This window comes from Macaca fascicularis, chromosome 4 (assembly GCF_037993035.2).
Source record: "Macaca fascicularis isolate 582-1 chromosome 4, T2T-MFA8v1.1".
Lineage (NCBI taxonomy): Eukaryota > Metazoa > Chordata > Mammalia > Primates > Cercopithecidae > Macaca > Macaca fascicularis.
In genome coordinates this window covers 131626202-131640969 of record NC_088378.1, presented here as the reverse complement: position 1 = coordinate 131640969, position 14768 = coordinate 131626202, and positions in this window count along the sequence as shown.

Below are 14768 nucleotides of genomic sequence, written 5' to 3'. Positions count from 1 at the left end.
TACTGAGAATCCAGGTGGCAAATGTGGTACTCTGCCCAGAGAAGGAATCCAGAGTTCCACCTCTGCTCCTCTGACAGAAAAAGAGAATGGAAATCATTCTGATGTGAAGGAAAGGAAGTTCTCTCATTTTCTAACAGAGGAAAAGCCTATTTGTAGAATGTGAAGGGGTAGGGATGGGGAAAGCAAAAGAAATACTGTGGGACCTGGTTAAGGAAACTACCCAGTAAAGGCTGAGCAGAGGACCCAGCAGCCCCAAGACCCTCTTGAGATGGAAAGCATAGACATGCAGGGTAAGCATGCTCCCCGGCTCCCTGGCCATCTTAGTGACAGCCAGGCGCATGGAGACAGTCAAAGGGCTCCTTCTGACATGCTTCCTTCCTTCGCCTCCAGGATGCTGGTTCATCTAGGTTTCCTTCTATCCTTCTGGTGACTTTGTCTCAATGTCCTTGCTGGTTCTCCTACCCCTCTGGACTCTAAACATCAAGATGTCCCCAGGGCTCCATTCTTATACCTCTTTTATTTATGCCCACTCCTTAGAAAATCTCATGTGGCACTGTGGCTTCAGACATTATTGGTAATCTGATGATCCCACTTTTTTCTTTTTCTTCTTTTGGCAACAAGCTTTGCTCTTGTTGCCCAGGCTGGAGTGTAGCTGGAGTTGCTCACTACAACCTCCGCCTCCCGGGTTCAAGCGATTCTCCTGCCTCAGCCTCCTGAGTAGCTGGGATTATAGGCACCTGCCACCATGCCCAGCTTTTTTTTTTTTTTTTGTATTTTTAGTACAGATGGGGTTTCACCATGTTGGCCAGGCTGGTCTTGAACTCCTGACCTCAGGTGATCCACCCATCTCAGCCTCCCAAACTGCTGGGATTATAGGTGTGAGCCACTGCACCCCATTTTTATATTGTATGTTAAACTGCCTGCTTAATAGCTTACTTGGCTAAAAGACATCTCAAATGTGTCTAGGAAACAGCTTCTAATTTCCTTGTCACTCTCTGCCAACCTACTCCTTTCTTCATAATCCCCTATCTCTTATGATGGCAACACTCTTCACTTTGGAGTCACTCTGGATTCTGTCTCAAGATTCCCTGTGACTCATGCCCGGTTCTTTCACAGATTCTGTGGGTTCAACCTATAGTCCCCGTGTCCTGCACCTGAGCCCTTCTCATCACTGCCTCCCTCCTTGCATGAATCTCCATTTCTCCCCAGGATTTCTGCAACAGCACCTGTGTTGGAGGCTCTCTCTTCCAGTGATCACATCAACTTCTGCTGAAATATTCCCTCTCCAATGGCTTGCCATTATGCTTAGAATTCAAATACAGCTCACGAGGCCCTATGTGCACCCGTTTCCGGCTTTCCACTTCCTACCACTCCTCCTCTCCTCTCCGTCAGTTCACACAGCCACACTGTCTTCCTATCCCAGGGCTTCCCTTCCTGGAGGTTTTTTGTTTTTTGTTTTTTTTTTGAAATGGAATCTCGTTCTGTCGCCCAGGCTGGAGTGCAGTGGTGTGATCTTGGTTCACTGCAAGCTCCGCCTCCCAGGTTCATGCCATCCTCCTGCCTCAGACTCCCGAGTAGCTGGGGCTACAGGTGCCCACCACCATGCCCGGCTAATTTTTTGTATTTTTAGTAGACGGGGTGTCACCGTGTTAGCCAGGATGGTCTCGATCTCCTGACCTCGTGATCCGCCTGTCTCAGCCTCCCAAAGTGCTGGGATTACAGGCTGCCCAGCCCTTGGAGTTTTCTTATTCAAGATATTCTCCTGGCTCACTTTTTTACTTCATTCAGGTCGAAGAGTCCTTCCCTGACCCCTCTTTTTACTCTGCTTTGTTTTCATAGCCCTTATGACATTTTATTGCATTTTTTTTAACTATATATTGTTTATATGAAAATTTTCTTCTGCCTGTAGAACACAGGCCCCAGGAGGAATTTTATTCCTCACTAATGTATCCTTAGCATCTAAGAAGAGTGTCCGGGGTCCATGGCAGGTACTTGAAGAATATTTAAGTAATGGATGAAAAGCATGGGTTGCATTTAAACTGGGACTTGACAAGGTGGAAAGATCAAGGGCATTGGGGATATCAGGAAGTTGTTAAGAATATAACTGGCCATGGATTCATAGGAAAATACGCAGGTAGGGAGGTGAGGAGGCTGAGTAAGCTGGGAGCTGGGAGATGGGTGGTATTGGGGGTGGGTCAAGGAATCATTGAGTGGGTGCAGCAGAAGGAATAGGAGATAGGAACTTGTAAAAGGGATGCTGGAGTTGGACATTCTAGAGAAAAGTATGAGTCAATTGAGTGATTATGAATTTTCTCAGAACGGTGACTACATTTTCCTCATCTATCTATCTACTGTGGTCAGTACTGAGTTTGGCACATACCACTCAATTCATTAGTGAGCTGGGTGCTGTGGCTCATGCTCACAATCTCAGCACTTTGGGAGGCCGAGGCAGGTGGATTGCTTGAGCCCAGGAATTTGAGACCAGCCTGGGCAATATTGCAAGACCCTGTCTCTGCAAATGAAAAAATTAGATGTGTTGGTATATGCCCATGATCCCAGCTACTAGGGAAGCTGAGGTGGAGGATCACTTAAGCTGTGGTGGTCAGGCTTCAGTGAGCTGCAATCATGCCTTTGCACTCCAGCCTGGGCAACAGAGTAAGACCTTGTCTCAAAAAAAACATTAGTCCATTGGTAAGTGAAGAATCCCTATTTCCAGACTCTGTGGACACAGTTTTATTCTGGCTCCTTGTATTTCCCAAATGCTGCAATGAGAACATGTTATTCTTATGCCCTGTTCCTGTCACAGTCAATGCTTCCCCTCCATTCACTGCCACAGGGGACACCTCCCTTCCTCTTACAGGATCCTGGGCAATGCGAATCAGGCCACGTGAGGGAGATACAAAAACTTGCCTGGTGTTGTCGAAAAACTGGTGGCAGAATCAAGACACGGCCACTTCATTGGTTATAATAGCAGGTTCAACTACATTTCCTCAAATTCTCAATTTCTGACACTAAGATTTTAGACCTATTCTAAATGTCTCTGCAGGATTTTTGAATTTGCACTTTCCGGTTTCTGATATTTCTTTTCAGCTACTAAATAGCTTCCTCCTTCATTGTTCCTACAGTTTTGCATAGAAGATCCAGATTAACCCTCTAGTTATCTTCCAATAACCTTGATATTCTCTGTTCAGTTCTATTCAGCAAGCTCTTATTGCATGCCTACTCTGTCCTAGGGCCTGTGCTGGGTGCATGAAGTCTGCAACTTAGCAATGTTTAACACAGGGACTGTGATGCAAGTGGATAATTGAAAGACAGGCCTTCTGCTCTGTGGACCCAAGCCATTGCCTCCTCTTAGGTCAGCTCAAGTCCTGCTTCTACAGAAGCCATTCCACTCCCTGCTTTTCTATGTTCTTTCCCAGGAGATGGGTGGAAAGACAAGCCCAGCCTCTCAGAAAAACAGAGTGAAATCTTCAGCCAACAAGAGAAAATAAACATAATCCCTGGCAATCTTGCAAAATTCATGACCAAAAATAGACCCAAAGCAAAACACATCCCTTTACTCTTGCACTCCTGACAATTAAAAGGGAGACCAAATCAGTCTATTTCAACAATTTTGATTCCATATTATACGAAAGATAGGAAGTCATGTCCACCAAGTGACCTGAAAAATATGGACACTTGCTACTTTTTCCAGAGTTTTCACTGTATTCTTTTTGTTCCTGTCTCTCTCTCCCTTCTGCCCACTCCTCCTTCCCCTCCCATCCTCTTCCCTCAGTTATGTTCCAGGCTGAACATAGCATACAGCAAGTAGATGATGTCCAAGGCAATTCCTGGTCTAGAAATCCATCAAGAATGATGTCTGGAGTCCAGATCAGAGTATCCTGAATCATCTGCCCTTTTCTCAAAGTGAGAAACAGAGCAGTAAGACTTGGCTCTCTAGTTTTTTTCTCCTACCCAGCCTCAAGCCTGGCCATGTCTCAGAATTAGGCACTGGAAAAGAGAAGAAGCAAAACTCACTTTGGTGGAACTTCATACAAAGTTTCAATAGAAATATTGCTCTTCTGACCCTAGGTTTGAAAAAAGTGGATAGAAGTTGGTGTATAGAAATAAGTAGAATTAGAAGTAGGGATAATTTTCTCCAATAGAAATATTTCATCAGTCTTTGGACTGTAGAGCAGAAGCGTTTTGTCTTCACAGAACATTGAATATGTAAGACAGCCAATTGATGACAACTGCTGATAGTGAGGGGAGATGGTAGGGGCAGGCGGACGGGGATGAGGTCCTGGTAATAGTAATAGCCAATACCCTTGACAATGACACTAGTAGCTCAGACACTAGAGGACATCTGGTGATGGTGGCCTTTTCAGCATAGATAACAGTGTCCCCAGTATCTTACATGGGCTTTGGTATCTCATTAAGCAAGGAGCTGTAATATTTATAGATGAATGCCAAAAGAACATATCATTCCAGTGAGTGAACATATAGTTGCTAAAAAAAATAAACATGGCATACATTACAGTCACCCAGATGACTGGCATTGTCAACTGACATTGACAATTTCTAAAATTACTAGGGAGGAATATGACGGGGTTGAAGGCCACTCAAAATAGACAGTGAAAGACCCAGAGGAATGCCGTGTTTGTACACTATTGCCATCCTATGTTTATACCAAGATGATGAACAGAGCCAGGAAGCACGGATGTACTGTTTTGGATGAGGGCCACAGAGGCTGATATGTGATCACTGCTTGCAGGTTACAAAGTCTTATTCCCATGTAGGGAACTATGTTCATGTGCATGGCAGTGGAAGACTGGGGGCAAAGAGACAGTCACTGAGAGACCAAGCAGAGAATGGATGTTTCTGTCTTTTATAGAAGCTGTGCAGTGGGTGATGGGGAAGAGGGGTGTTGATCCTGTGAGATGATTTCCAAAGGTTCCCACTAGGTGGAAGTGTTGGTTAGTACATGAGTCAGCAAAGGTTTCTTAATGAACCATTTTTTTTTTTTAAAGGGCTGAATGGGAAATGCCACTTTCACAGATAAGAAGATGGGGGTGGGGAGTAAGGGATAGGGTTGGTGGTCAGGGAGGCAGTAACTTGGTTCGAGATCACCAAGGAATAGTACTGTCCCATTCTCCCTTGCCTCAGACTTCTAAGGACAATGCAATAAGTTCAGATTCTGCTTCCAGTTATTTTTAACTTCTAATCAACTTCCACCACTGAGAACAAGAAGTGCCAGTCTGAGGCCTATTAGTTGTTTTGATGGAATAGAGAGGTTAAGGGTCTTAGATGGTAGACCCTGTGGCTCCCCATTGCCTGTGAGATAAAGTTGAAATGCCATAACATGGCTTGTGAGACATTTTTCATGCTGCAGAATTTCCTTATTTTTACTAGTCTCTGTTACTTGAAGCGCCTTAAATTCTTCCATGGTGCTTTTTGGGTTCTGAAAACCTATGCCTTTAATAGGCATTGCTTCTTTGGGAAGCATCGCCTGACCTATTTATGGAGATTTGATCACCGTTGACTTTGTGGCATTCCTTTATGTAATCTATACTGTGAAGGATTTAGGTCAGAGGTTGCATGATGGCCAGGGACCCAGAACCGCCACACATCTTCTCTACTAAATCAGTCAGGACTCTGTTGCTTGTGACAGAAATCCAATTAAGTCTACCCTAGACAAAAAGGAAATGTTTTTGGCCTCAGGGAGGGCATGAGTACAGCTGGGAAAGACTGGATAAGTGACAATTATGTTTTCTGGAACATTCTCACCGATTTTTCTATTGCTTTGAATGTCAAATTCATTCTTTCTTGTGACGACTGACTCTCTCTGGTGGGAGATGGGGTCCTGGCTGCTTTATGCTCATCTCTTTCCAGCCTCACTACAGGAAAGGTAAAGGCTGTTTCCAACCAGAATTCAGGTTAACAACAACAAGGACTGACACTGGCAAAAGATGAACATATGCTCAAAGCAGGGTCAATCATTACTGTTGTTCTGATTGGCTTATCTTGGGTCATGTGCCCACCCTATAGACTCTGACAACCTTACTCAAACTGCATGATTAAAGTCAGAGTGTAAGTTTTTCAAAAGGAGAGTGCTCTTACCAAAAGAAAAAGTTGTTCTTTTCACTGGGTAAGGAATAGTGGATGTCTAGTCCCCTGCTCCCCAAGAGACATTTATAAAATTGAAGTCAGAACTCAAAGTGTCTCTTTATTACAGTGTCTTATCAGTGTCTTAGTCCATCTTGTATTGCCATAACAGAATACTATGGATTAGGTAACTAGGAAAAGAAACTCATTTCTTATGACCCTAGAGGCTGGGAAGTTCAAGATTGAGGGTTTGCATTTGGTGAGGGTCTCCTTGTTACATCATACCATGCCAGAAGGCATCACATGGAAAGAGGAAGAGAAGGGGGCAAAACTCATTTTGTCAGAAACTAACTCTGATAATGGAATTATTCATGAGGGCAGAGCCCTGAGGACCTAGTCACCTCTGTGTATACCCCACCTCCCAACACCGTTGCATTGGTGATTAAGTTTCCAACACACGAACTTTGAGGGATGTTCAAACCACAGCAGTCAGTGACATGTAACCTTCAACACAGAGCTCTGAATTAAACACAAGGCTGGGGTTTGAGGTTTTGGCACGGCTTGCTATCTACCCTCCACTCTCAAAGGCCATGGATTAGAAACCAAGATATCTAGCTAAAGAGAGCTGAGCTTCAAACTGCAAGCAGGAAGGAATTTGGTGAAGACACTCAAATAATAAAGGTCATGAAAAACTTCCTAGAGCTCTCATTCCAGTTGACAGAATGAGTGCACTGAATCAGGGACCCCCTTATAGGCCTAGCCCTGCATCAACTAGTAAATGAGACCCAACCAACATCTCAGCAATATCTCTAGATGTAACAGGTCTTCCTTGTGTGTTGAGTGGAGATTAAGGAGAAGGTTGGTTGGTGGGAGTGGTGGCAGTGTTTCCTCATCAACATTTACCTGCTTTGTATTTTATCAGAACCATGAGGTCAAGTTTATTGTCCTCACTCAAGGCTATAGTCAACCAGGAATGAGACCTCCTCCTTTACTTGGGCAAGTTTCTCCCTTCAAGGTAAACACTTAAGGCTGCTTCCTAGTACCACTGACTTTTATAAATTCCTGAGCCCAGAGAAATGGGCAGTTCTTCTGTTGGCTCTAGTCTAGAAGCTTCTGAAATAGATAAACCAACACATTTGGCCCAAGCTCATAGTCAGATATTGACCCCTCAATTTTATTTCTTAACTCAAATTGTTGCCTGCCATGGATAAACCTGTTTTGCTAGAACAGTGGGCACCTAAAGTAGCAAACATAGAATGCTTAATGTGAAAAATGTCCCAAACAAACCATATGAATCTTCTCCCTTTATTAAATTCTCTCAGATATTTAAGCACCAGTAACGAACCCTTTATTTGCTGCCATGAAGAAAATAAAATCTCCCTTCCCTTGGGAAAATGAAAATCCTAGAGAAATTAAAGGCCAAAAGTCACTGTAATTTTATTTTGCTCAACCTCAGCTAGGGACAGTCTCACTGTGTTGAGTCTGCTTACTCCCCTAGCCCCAGCCCCACTCCTCATCTTTCTCAGATCATTTCCTGCACCTCTCTGCCCAGGAAGCTGGTGCCTGCAAAGTACATCACTGGAGCCCCCTTCCTAGCTGCCTTATCAGGTTCAGCCAATGAGAGACAGTGATAGGAGATTGACAGGTGGGAAAAGAAGATGAGCTATTTCTTCCAGCTTTCTCCCTGCTTTGGGCCACATTTCTGGCAGTGGCTCTGTACTTGAATAAGCATAGATCTGTGCAGCAGCCCCTATTCCCCAGTTCTAGCACTGATGAACTAAGATAGCACTATTTCCTCTTCTTATGATTCAAGGGATTACCAGGTTCCTACTGATTCTAGCCTTGGGTGCCTCAACAACCTGGTTGATTCTCTTAATTCTGCCCACACCTCTGAAAATCCTTCCATTAAGTCCTTTTCCTTTGAGCCATTTGAGTTGCATTCTCTGTCCTGCCATGAGCTTGACTTCATACTCCCTAAGTACCTGGCACCAGGCAGCGTTGGAAGAGTGGGCCCTTCTCCAGTGGCAGTATCCTGGGATGTCTTCCACTGGAGGGGATGGAATTATTTTAGCACTTTCACTATTAAATTCCAACCTTGAGTCTCTTCTGTTCCACTTTTCCTAAGGGTAGTCTTCCAAATAAATGGTAGATAGAACCTATGGATGTCATAGCACCAGTTCTAGACCTATACCATCTAGGCACAACCATAGCATTTCCTAAACAAGCATAATGTTTCCAGAACACAACATATATTACTGTCTCTAGCCTCACATTGCTGTTGCCAGCTACAGACACTAACACAGATGCAGTGCTATCTGGGGGAATTGAGGTAGACAAAGCAAAAGAAGAGAAAATCTGAGCTTAAGTTTCATAGGATGCCAATTGTGGTCTTTAATAATGCTGTTCACCAATATTGACCTTCACTCCAGGCACATATTAAAAAAAAAAAAACCTATTTCCTGGTTCCTGGTTGGTTGGGATCACATAACTCATTAAGTCCAAAATGATGAGTAGAAATGACTGGAAACAATGTCTATTTAGGACTGAAGATTTAGTTTTTGGCGGGAGGCTCTCCAGAGTGTTCTTTATGGGCATTATGACCTGGCAAGTTCAAAATAGATGCTTCACCAGCCTGAGTGATAATGAGTAGAACACTCAGGTCAACCCCTTATGGACACAAAGTATGAGAAAAAAATAAAACTTTGAGCCACCAAAATTTGGGGGTTGTATTACTATAGTACAATCTAGCCTATCCTGATATAAAATATTTTTCAACATAGCAGAAGTCCAGTAACCTCATTGACCTTTACCATTTGCTTCTCTTAAGCCTTTCAGAAGTCCAACTTGAATAACTATAGAAGCCAACTGTGATTCTGTGAAATACATATTTAGCTCTTTTTCTCAGTTTCCAGACATATACATACACATCTATAGTTTCTAAAATCCTTGGAATCTCCAGAGTTTCTGAAGTGTCTTTGGTATACTAATGAGATGACTGATGGCTGAGTCACTTAAGTAGCTTCAAGGTTGGGAGCTGGTCACTGGAAAGACCATGACAGGATTAGAGGGTTGGAACTTTTAGCTCCATCCCCAGCCTCCTGAGAGGGAAATGTGACTGAAGGTTGAGTTGATCACCAATGGACAATGATGTAATAAATCATGCCTTTATAAACAAGCTTCCATAACAACCCAGAAGGTCCAAGGTCAGGGAGCTTCTGGATAGCTAAACTCAACACACAGGGGTGCCTGGAAGATGTTGCCCAGAGAGGGCATGGAAGCTCCTTCCCACATGCCTCGCCTTTGTGTCTCTTCCATCTGACTGTTCACCTGTACCCTATGTAATATCCTTTATAATAAATGGGCAAATGTAAGTGTTTCCCTGAGTTCTATGAGCCACTCTAAAAAATTTATCAAGTCCAAGGAGGGGCTTGTGAGAACTCCTGCTACATAGCCAGTTGGTCAGAAGTGTAGGCAGCAACCTACTTGCAGCTGATACCTGAAGCAGGGGGCAGTCTTGTGGGACTGAGCCCTCAGCCTGTGGTATCTGATGCTATCTCCAGATAGATAGCATCAGAATTGAATTAAAGGATACCCAGCCTGTGTCTGCTGGATAATTGACTAGTTTTGTGTGAGGAGAAATCCCCACAACATTGTAGTGACCTGTAGTATTCTGTGTTGATTGTTGAGTAAAGGAATAGGAAAAAGACCTTTGACTTTTTCTGGTATCTTAGACTGCCCCTAGTTCATGCTTCAGAAACCCAATGAAATACATCAGGACCTCTGCTCCACATGCTGCAAAATCTTGTCTTACTTTAGCCTTTGGATTCCCTAGGCCTTGGTTGATTTTACTATTCCAAAGGAAGCATAAAAATTCCTTTCTCTACTATATTGCCTGCAACATCAGAACTATAGCTCCCCAGGAGAAGCAAAAATTTCCTGAGCAGCATTTGAGAATATATATATATTTTGAGAGGAGGGAGGAGGAGTTGTGATAGCCAAAAGGCATTACATCCACCAAAGATTAAAGGGCTTCTTTTGAATTATACTTGCTCTTGGCCCAGATGAGAGCCCTGCCCCTCTCTATTTGGAATGAGGTTAATATGCGAGGCCTTATCATAGGTGTAGCCACTTCCAGTCTAATGTCCCAGAGTGAGACATTCCCCTAACCCTAAAACTTCCAATACAGGCCAAGATCCAAACTCAATTTATGATCCTAGACCAGCTATACATCAAAGACCTCAACTTTCCAATATAGTGCTTAACTCCCAAATTCTACACATGTACTCACTTGATCTGCCATGATTATAGTTAATAGCTTTCGGTGGTATTTCCATGGGATCCCAGAATGTCAGTCATCCCTTCAGTTCACAATGATCCCTGGAGGAGGATAAGGAACAGGAACTGAATGAAAAGCAATTACTGCTGATTGTTAAGTGGAATAGGACCTCCCGCTCTGGTACTACTCTTTGCAAAAGCTGGGTAGGAGGTGTCAGAGGCCATGACAGCCAGCTTTCAAGATGGTCCTCAATGATCCCCACTTACTGGTATTCAGGCTCTTGTGTAGTCCCCTCTTGCTTTGTACCAGGGTTGGTCTGTGTGAGCAATATGCAGCAGAAGTGATGGCACTCCACTTATGAAATTAGGTTATAAAAGACACTGCAGCTTCAGTTTCGGGTTCTCTCTCCCTCTGGGATCACTGGCCTGCCAACAACCATGTGAGTGAGCTTGGAACAGATCCTTCAGGCCTGGATGCTTTGAGGTCCCAGTCAACACCATGACTGCAGCCTCCAGAGCCAGGACCAAACTAAGCTATTCCTGAAGTTCTGATCCTTAGAAACTAAAAACTTTTTAAATGGACACAATTGTACATATTTATGGGGTACATAGTGATGTTTGTTGTTTTAACCTGTTAAATGTTGAAGTATTTTCTTTTATAGCAATAACTAAAAGGCCAATGGCTCTTTGAATCCTGGGACCTTCCCAAGCTTCTGGTGGCTTTATTGTACTGGAGCTTAAAGCAACATTCGGCCTCTTGGCTATGCATTTGGGATTGAGAGGTATGGCCTTGGGGACTAGTAAGCATGGTCTACTTAACTTTTTTAGGTGCAGGGGGTCAAGAGAATAGGAAGAAAATGGGCATGTAAACAGATCTATGATAGAGGAAGGGGGTTTGAGATTTTCATTTTTATATATACCTATACTAATACTGATCTTTTCTGTATAGTTTTTGTTGTTGCTTCAGCTGGGCCTTGCCCATCGTACAGACAATGCCTCACTCTGTCACTCCCAAAGGTACCTATGTACATGCACAGATACAGGATGGGAATTTTTGCTTTGTAATTTGGGGAAGCAATTTTGGTTGGGGTGGAAAATTCAAGAAGAAAGTGTAACAAAGGTAGTCTGAGGTCTAAGTCCTGTCCAGCCTCAACAGAGAGCGAGTGGTCAGACCTGCTCTTCAGGAGACACTGATACACAGAGCAAGGCTCTTGAGCCTCTGGGCCCAGGAGAACTGTTCTAGAGTTGGAGAGGAGGATTTTCTTCTTCCCCTTCCTGCTAGAACCCAGGAACTTGGGTATCTCTAGGATGGAAAACCTAGTATACATGCCCTGGGTGCATACCTCAGGAGGTGGCGTGCCCTACCCCGCCCCCCACCGTAAGTGCCCAGAAGCAAAGCAGCTGAGACCCACCCCAAGTTAAATCCCCCCTTCTCGAAGTACCTGGAGTGTTTTTTTTCCTGATTGGACCTTTGTTGACACAGACCCCATTGCCCAGGAAATCAGAGGAGGAGGAAAATGAAGCTAATAAACATGAGACTCTAGAATAAAGTAGCATAGAACTGAGATAACTTTTACATCTTACCAGGAGCACATACTGGCCATATAGTTCTGGGCTTCCAGCCACCTGTCCCGAGTCTCTAACCTGGTCTGCTCCAAGCTGTAGGCATATGTCTGAAAGATCAGCCCTCTCATTGCATGGCAGAGTATAGGAGCCAGAATTAGGAGATGGTTTCAGAAAAGCAGCCCTTCAGGCAGAAAGTGCTGCACACTTGCAAGAATGCCTTGCCCTGCCTGCTTCAGTATTTCTACAAGCAATGTCCCAGGTGAGGGTTTCCTTTAAGGTAGGCCAAACCTATGTATGGAAAGAATACAGACTCACCTTGAGTATTTATTTTTTCCTGGGAGGTTTGAAGCATAAAGAAAAATAAGAATTTATAGTACATGAAGCAAACAATTATTGGCTCCAGGAAAAATCAAACTAAGGAATGGTTGGTTTCAGTGCAACTCAATTACCTTTACATTTTGGCAAACAGCTCCTATAGGAAGCCTATAATTTTCTTTTTAAAAAGATGGTTTTTCTTCATATTAATTTTCTAACATCCAAAGTTGAAAATGAGATACCAATACTAAAACCCATTGATGGTTCCTTGGTATATTTGATTGGATGATACTGATTTTGTTGGGTTTCTAATGTGGCCATATTGCACACGAGGAGAATCATGTCTGTGCTGGCTGTAGGGAGGAGTTGGCCTCACCCCTCCCTGGGAGTGGGAACATCTTCATTTGCAGGTAAGATGTGCACTGAAGTGAAGGGAAATAACTGAGGTTATTTCACTAACAATTTAAGTTCTTGAGCGTTACCTTATGACATTCCATGAACTTTTCAAAAAAAAAAAAAGTTTCTCAGTTTCTTTTTAATTTCCATGTGGGGAAAAATACACATAGCTATGAGAATAAACATACAAATCCCAAAATGTATGCATTATAGTCAATAATGGTTTTTTAAAATAATATTTTAACGTTTATTTTAGGTTCATGGGTCCATGGGCATGTTATATAGGTAAACTTGTCACTTGGGGGTGTTGTGTACAGATTATTTCAGCACCTGGATGCTAAGCATAGTATCTGACAGTTTTTTCTTAACCTCTCTCCTCCTACCCTCCTCTTTCTGATAGGCCTAGTATTTGTTGTTCCCCTGTATGTTTCCATGTGTTATGATTTAGCTCTCACGAGAAGATGAGGTATTTGGTTTTCTGTTCCTGTGTCAGCTTGCTAAGGATAATGGACTCCAGCTCCATCCAGGTTCCTGCAAGGGACACAGTCTCATTCTTTTATGGCTACATAATATTCTATGGTATAAATGTACCACATTTATCTAAACTATGACTGATAGGCATTTAGGTTGATTCCATGTCTTTGCTATAGTGAATTTTACTGCAATGAACATACGTGTGCATGTATCTTTATGGTAGAACGATTTATATTCCTTTGGGTACACCCCTAGTAATGGAATTTCTGGGTCAAGTGATAGTTCTGTCTTTAGTTCTTTGAGGAACCAGCACACCACTTTCCACAATGGTTGAACGAATTGACACTCCCACCAGCAGTGTATAAGCGGTCCCTTTTCTCTGCAACCTCACCAGCATCTGTTATTTTTTGACTTTTTAATAATAGCCATGCTGAAGGCTGGGTGCAGTGGCTCACACCTGTAATGCCAGCACTTTGAGAGGCTGAGGCAGGTGGATCACCTGAGGTCAGGAGTTCAAGACCAGCCTGGCCAACATGGTGAAGCCCCATCTCTACTAAAAAGACAAAAATTAGCTGGGCATGGTGGCACACGCCTGTAATCCCAACCACTTGGGAGGCTGAGGCGGGAGAATTGTTTGAATCCAGAGGCAGAGGCTGCAGTGAGCTGAGATCGTGCCACTGCACTCCAGCCTGGGCGATAGAGACCCTGTCCCAAAAAATAAAAAATAAAAATAAAAAACCATATTGACGGTGTGAGATGGTAAGCTAGTATCTCATTGTGGTTTTGATTTGCATTTCTCTAATGATCAGTGATATGGAGTTTTTCATATGCTTGTTGGCTTCATGTATGTCTTTTGAGAAGTGTTCTTTCCTTTGCCCACTTATTAATGGATTGTTTGCTTTTTGCTTGTATGTTTCAGTTCCTTGTAGTTTCTGGATATTAGGTCTTTGTCAGATGCATACTTTGCAAATATTTTCTCCCATTCTGTACGTGGCCTGTTTACTCTGTTGATAGTTTCTTTTGCCGTGCAGAGGTTCTTTAGTTTAATTAGGACCCACTTGTCAATTTTTGCTTTTGTTGTAATTGCTTTTGGCATTTTTGTCATGAAATCTTTGCCCATTCTTATGTCCAAAGTGGTGTTTCCTAGGTCCTCAGAGTTTTTATAGTTTTATGTTTCACATTTAGGTCTGTAATCCATCTTGAGTTGATTTTTATATATGGTATAAGGAAGGAGGTTCAGTTTCAATTTTCTGCATGTGGCCAGCCAGTTATTCCAGCACCATTTATTGAATAGGGAGTCCTTTCACCATTGCTTATTTTTGTCAGTTTTGTCAAAGATCAGATTGTTGTAGGTGTGTGGCCTTATTTCTGGGCTCTATATTCCATTCCATTGATCTACGTGTCCATTTTTATATCAATATCATGCTGTTTTGGTTACTGTAGCCCTTTGGCATAGTTTGAAGTCAGATAGCATGATGCTTTCAGCCTTGTCCTTTTTGCTTAGGACTGCCTTGACTATTCAGGCTCCTTTTGGTTCCATATGAATTTTAGAATAGGTTTTTCTAGTTCCGTCAAGAATGTCATTGGTAGATTGATAATAGTATCAAATCTTTAAATTGCTCTGTGCAGTATGGCCATTTCAACAATATGGATTCTTA